Source organism: Lycium ferocissimum, chromosome 11, assembly GCF_029784015.1.
Source record: "Lycium ferocissimum isolate CSIRO_LF1 chromosome 11, AGI_CSIRO_Lferr_CH_V1, whole genome shotgun sequence".
NCBI lineage: Eukaryota > Viridiplantae > Streptophyta > Magnoliopsida > Solanales > Solanaceae > Lycium > Lycium ferocissimum.
In genome coordinates, this window is record NC_081352.1 from 54,776,719 (window position 1) to 54,783,496 (window position 6,778).

Below are 6,778 nucleotides of genomic sequence, written 5' to 3' on the forward strand. Positions count from 1 at the left end.
TCGGGCCGAGGACGAAAGGCAAGCGTGCTCAATTTTCACTTTAGTCCCAACCCTTCCCCGAAAAGACGTTCAAAATGAGCAATAAATTGCGTACCGTCCGATATATAAATCGATGTCGAACACCATGCAATTTAACTATCTCTTTTAGATATAGCTTGCGCACTCCGCCGGGTATACGACGTCCCGCACGGGGAGAAAATGGGCAAGGTGTTTGCGAGTCTATCCACACAACCCAAATCAAGTCAACCTTGGCCTTTGTGGGGGTAACCCCACAACGAAATCCATATTGATCTCCTCCCACTTCCACCTCCAATTTTGATATTCTAGGCCGTCTCCAGGCCTTGATGTTCAAATTTCTTCACCGTCGATGCTAAAAACACTTAGCTACAAAGTTAGAAATATCAACTTTCATGCTCTTCCACCAATAGTGTTGTTTCAAAGCCTTATACATTTTGGTTGATCCCGGATGAACCGAATACTTGGAACTATGAGCTTCCATCATTAATTCTTGTCGAAGACCATCAACATCAGGAACACGTAATCGTCCTTGCAACCGCAGAACACTATCACCAGTACCAATAGTGAATGAAGTGTACTCACCCCTTTCCACTCCATCTCTCAGCTTTGCCAAAAGTTAATCATCATATTGCTTGGATTTTATCCTTTCCACCAGCTCAGACCGTGATGGCGTGATTCCCACTAACTCTCCATCTTTGGTTTCATAAAGTCTGACCAAGACTAGCAAGTCTTTGAATTTCTTTCCCCATGAAGCATGTCACGTACAGATGCAAATAAGCCAACGTGCCCATAGATTTTCTACTCAAAGCATCAGCAACCACATTAGCCTTATCAGGATGATACAAGATATTCAAGTTGTAATCTTTCAACAACTCCAACCACCTCCTCTGCCCGAGGTTCAACTCTCGCTATTTGAAGATATATTGCAGACTATTGTGATCAGCAAAAACATCACATTGCTCACCATACAGATAATGACGCCAAATTTTCAAAGCAAATACCACAACAGCCAACTCTAAGTCATGAGTCAGATAGTTCTTCTCATGCTTCTTCAACTGACGCGAAGCATAAGCAATCACCTTACCGTTCTACATCAATATACAACCCAAACCAATTCTAGAAGCATCACAATACACCACATATCTACCAGACCCAAAAGGTAAAGTCAAAATGGTGAGTCAAGTCAACCTTGTCTTAAGCTCTCGAAACTCTTTTCACAAACTTCGACCACCAAACTTAGCAAACTTTCCGTGTCAATTTAGTCAATGCGAGGCATGGACGAAAACCTTCCACAAACTTTTTGTAATAATTTGCCAAACCCAAGAAACTACGAATCTCTGTCGCATTAGTCGTCTAGGCCAATCCTTAACCGCTGAAATTTTTCGAGGGTCTACCTTAATGCGGCCACCAAATACTACGACCCAAGAAAGACACACACTCAAGCTTAATTCACACTTAGAGAATTTTGCATAAAGCTCATTCTCCTCAAGTGTTGTCAAAGTTATCCTCAAATGATTAGCATGATCCTCACGATTCTTAGAGTACACCAAAATGTCATCAATAAACACAATAATGAAGCGGTCTAGATAAGGCTTAAACACACTATTCATCAAATCCATGAATGCAGCAGGCGCGTTAGTCAACCCAAAGGACATGATTAGAAACTCAAAGTGCCCATAACGAGTACGAAAAGTGGTTTTCGGGATATCCTTCTCCTTTATTGGTGATACCCATACCTCAGGTCAATCTTTGAAAAGAACTTAGCACCCTGAAGTTGGTCAAATAGATCATTTATCCTAGGCAAAGGATATTTATTCTTAATGGTCACTCTATTAAGTTGACGGTAGTCAACACACATCCTAAGGGAACCATCTTTCTTTCTAACAAACAAGACTGGAGCACCCCATGGTGAGGAACTTGGTCGGATGAAACCTTTATCCAACAAGTCCTTCAACTGATCCTTTAACTCCCTTAGCTCCGCTGGAGCCATACGATACGGTGGAATAGAAATAGGTTGGGTGTCGGGAATAACATTAATCCCAAAATCAATAACCCTATCGGGAGGGATGCCAGGGAGATCTTCAAAAAATACTTTGGGATAATCACTGACTATGGGAACAAATGCAAATTCGGCATCGCGCTTTCGTATCATTGTAAGAACCAAACGGTAAATACACCCTTAGTAATCATCTTATGAGCCTTAAGATGGAAATAAATCTACCCTTTGCTTAGCGATTTCACCCTCCCCACACAATAACAACTTATCCCAAGGCGAAACGAACTAACTTATGGCGACAATCCACATTAGCATAGCACGCAGACAACCAGTCCATCCCCATAATTACATCAAAATCCACTATATCAAGTTCATACAAATCAGCCATGGTCTCACGACCTTTAATTACTACAACACAATCTCTGTACACTCTAGAAGCAATAACAGGAACACCCGAAAGCGTATCAACAACAAAGGGTTTCAACAAAGCTTCGGGTTTCATACCCATATTAAGAGCAAAATAAGGGGTCACATAGGATAAATTTGAACTCAGATCAATCAATGAGTAAGCATCATGAGAGCAGATGGTAAGGATACTTGTAACCACGGATCGAAGCCTCGGTACTGCTCCCCTACGAGTCGACCCCCATAAAGTCGAGTCGTCCTCCACTAAGTATTAGCAACTTCCTTTCCTTTGCCATTATTATGAGCATTCCGATTATTATTGTTAGCATTATCGCACGCGAATTTTACTGAATGCGTGCGAATCATTCTTTTGAATAGACATAGCAGCCATCTCTCGTAGCCACTTTCTGCATTCTCTCTTAAGATATCCCTTAATACTACAATGGTGACAGATACGATCTTTCTACATTGGCGGACGACTACTTCCTTACGAAAACTTACTATTATTATGATTTTTCTGGCCTTGCCTACCAGAAGACACACACTAGTACGGAATGAGAACCCGGATCGAGCAGGTGCAAAATATCCTCTACTCTGCCCTCCCTTATAGTTATTACCACTGAAACAACCCGCCGAACGGGCCTTCTTGTTCTGATATCGATCCACCCTCTCTTCATTTTTCCAACTCTCTTGTTGTTCAGCAAACCCAACCAGAGATGAGAAAGTGCAAGTGGGAGACATAGCAACAACAGCGTATGTAGACTTGATACATGATACCAAGCCTTTCACAAAACGAGTTAACTTATGCTTTTCAGTCGGAATCATGTATAAAGCATACTTTGACATACGGGTGAACTTCAAACTATACTCACGAACCGACTTGTTACCCTACTCTAGCTTTTCAAACTTCATAGCCATAGCAAATATTTCCTCATTAGACAAGAACCTTTCCATGAATTCCTCTTCAAATTCAGCCCACGTCGGAGCTAAAGTGGCGCCACCCTTCTCAAATTCCCACATCTAAAACCATGCGTGAGCAATATCCTTCAACTGATACAAAGCGAGCCTCACAGCTTCGGAATCCTGGGCATTCATTGCCCTCAATGCCTTGAAGGTCTCATCTAAAAGGTGTTAGGGGTCATCCACCTCTCATGACAAAGAACTTTGGTGACTTTAAGTCTAGGAATTGCTTAAGTCTGCCTCCACCATGAGGTCCCACACCTCCACGCTGCTGCTGAGCCGCAACCAAAGCAGTCAATATTTAAATCGCCATTTGCATAGTACTTGTCATGCCCTATTTTTAACTGGTTAAAACTAGTTCGCAACTTATGACTATGTTTCCTCTGGTGTTGTAAATTTCTTCAGAGTCGCCACCTAATTTTAGGAAAATATTAGGAAACCATTTGTAAAATGCAAACTCCATTTTTAATCTTTGAAACCTATGAGATTCTAGGTAAGGGTTTTATTTACACCGAGGGGAAGGTATTAGGCATCCCTCAGAGCCTGTCCGAGGACAGTCTTTAAACTTAGCCTAATTAACACTAGAGGGGGGATTATTTAATTTATTATCACCTATTTAAAGAATTGCGGAAAAAGAAACTACTCTCTCAAAACTATTTGTATAAAAAGGGAATTAAGGTAAATATAACTATGCGAGTAAATGCATATTTATAAAGGAAGTGGTTAATGCTAATGTATGCATGAGAAAAATTTGTATGACATTTATTTTACGTAAGAATAGCATGTATAATATAGAATAAGAAGATATATATATATATATACACATACACATACACATTTTTTTTTAGTAAGAAAATAATGTATCTACGTGATATGTATATCACGGGTGACTAAAAAATAGTTATTGATGACGCGATAGTGCTATATAGATGCATATAACGCAAAAACGACTAAGGGAATTAATGAAAATAAGATAGTATATGTATGATACGCGTTTGAAAAAATATAGTATGCGGGTATACTCATTGTACAGGAAAGTAATTAATACGAGTTGTAACGTTGTACGTACTGGAAATGTATATTGTTTACCAAAAGTAGATGTGTATTTTTTGAAGATTAGGTATAAATATGGTAATTGTATATAAGGACAAAGATATATAATGTAGAGTATGAAAATACATATTTTTATGAGGAAATAATATACACATGGGGTATGTTTAAAATAGTATAAAGAGGTATACTTTTAGAAATAGCCATGGAAAATATAATAATATGTATAAGTACCATGATATAGATAAGTACACACATAATGAAAAGATGATCGAAAAATAAGATAGCATATGTGGATTAAAATAAAGTACGTACCTTGTAGTTCTTGTAAAATGGCTTGGCCGCTATATATAAGCCTAATATGATTTTTTTTTTTTTGTTTTCAACTTGGAAGATAAAGCTCGCTTGACGTTAGTGCAAAAAGAACAAATTCTAAAAATAGCAAGATGTTTTGGGCCACTAAAATTCTTATTTTTACTCTTCAAAAAAAAATGGGCATTTTTTATCACTTTTCTTAGCTTGTGTTTGCTACTTCCAGAATTCACTTCACATCTTAGCTATGCAAGAACTATATTTTGGCTCTCATTTTCATTAAAAACTGATCAAGACAGAGATGTTGGTTTGAGGAAGGATCAACTCAAAAATGGAAACTTCAGTTCCTGTCCCTCATTTATAAAACATTTTATAGCCTAAAGATACATAAACAAAAAGCTGAAAATCATTTGACAATTGTTACTTTATATACGCCTAAAATCGGAATATTACTAAAGTGAATACCTGACTGGGGGGGGGGGGGTGAGGAAAATAAGCAATTAAATTTCTATACTTAACTATTTCTCCGCGGGTTCGTACACAAACAAGAAACAAATACGCTACAAATACAATCCAAAAATGTTAGTCAATAATATAAAAAACGTGTATATATATATGTTAACACAAAGACACGGAATTTAAAGAGAGAAAGAAAGATGGGGACGCTTGAAACGAACGAAGGCCGTTGGACACGAGCACGTCAATGCAGCTACTATTTTCTTTGGTTCTGGGCAGGGATGGAGTCGTATCACAACTCCAAATGCACTCCCATGTGTTCATGAAAAAAAAAGGGAAGGAAAGGATTAGAATATCTTGATTAAATGATAAACAACACCAAACAAGGTACAATAATATTAAACAAGCACATCTTCAGCTAATTCACTAAATATGGGAAGAGTTGGAGTTGGTCATAATAAAACATGCTATGCAGTGGGACAACTATGGTGATTAGTATCTCGACTTCATAACTCAGGCTACAACTTTCAAAAAATAAAAAAAAGACTCTAGACGAAGTTGTATTCAAAATCCGATAACTTCTGTTAAGTGAAACCATTAACCAAAGCTTCATGAGAGGATACTGCTTTATATTCTCAAGATATGGTTGGAACTCTACGAAAATTTTCACAACGACATGTTGGCAAAAAATAAACATACCGTTTTCAGTAAAAGAAACATAATCCTTAGCCAAGTTTCCAGCGGATTAATAAACATTTTTGGACTCCCAAGACTGTTATGGGATGGACCAATAGCATAGGAGGTTTTACAACTTCAACATGTTTGCAAACTCATACCATCTTCAACTTGTGGGTGTGCAAAAATAACAAAATAATTAAAGGAACCATGTATATATCCAGATTCCTTTCCAAAGGGCATATGGACAAACAAACCTTTACATTCTTTTACATGTTAGTTGAGAGACATAAACAGAACAACCACTTAATTAATTTCGAATCATCTCGACCGAAAGGCTAAAGCCATGTCACTTTCAAAAAGACCTTGCGGGCAAAGATAGTTATCAAACTGAATCGCTTAACATGTAATGAATTATTTTGCTCAAATTACAGAAGGAAGTGAAGGAATTAAGGTTAAACCTTTTAAAGATACAGAACATAGCTATTTAGCTACATTATCCCCTTCTTTTTTTTCTAGATGAAAGAAGAAGCACCGATAGATTTAACATGAATATCCTTAGTTGGTTTCCCCTTTGAAGCTCTTTTTAGCTACGTTTCAAACAAGATGAGGAGAATTTTCCAGCAAGTTTTTTTTTTTTTTTTTTTTTTTAACAAAATATATCAGACGGAAATCAGTCATAATAAGATATTTCTTTGGACAAACAACCCTCCTAACTCCCATATCCTTACCTCTATGTAAAAACTGAAACAAACAATCCCCCTTTTCTACACACATGAAGAAAATATTTCAACAAGTCCTTTTTTTTTAAAAAAAAAAAAAAAAGCTCATGCCCCATTTAGTAAAGATTCTTATACCGACACTTTTCAAATAAAGGACATACCAACAGACATTTGTTCATAATAG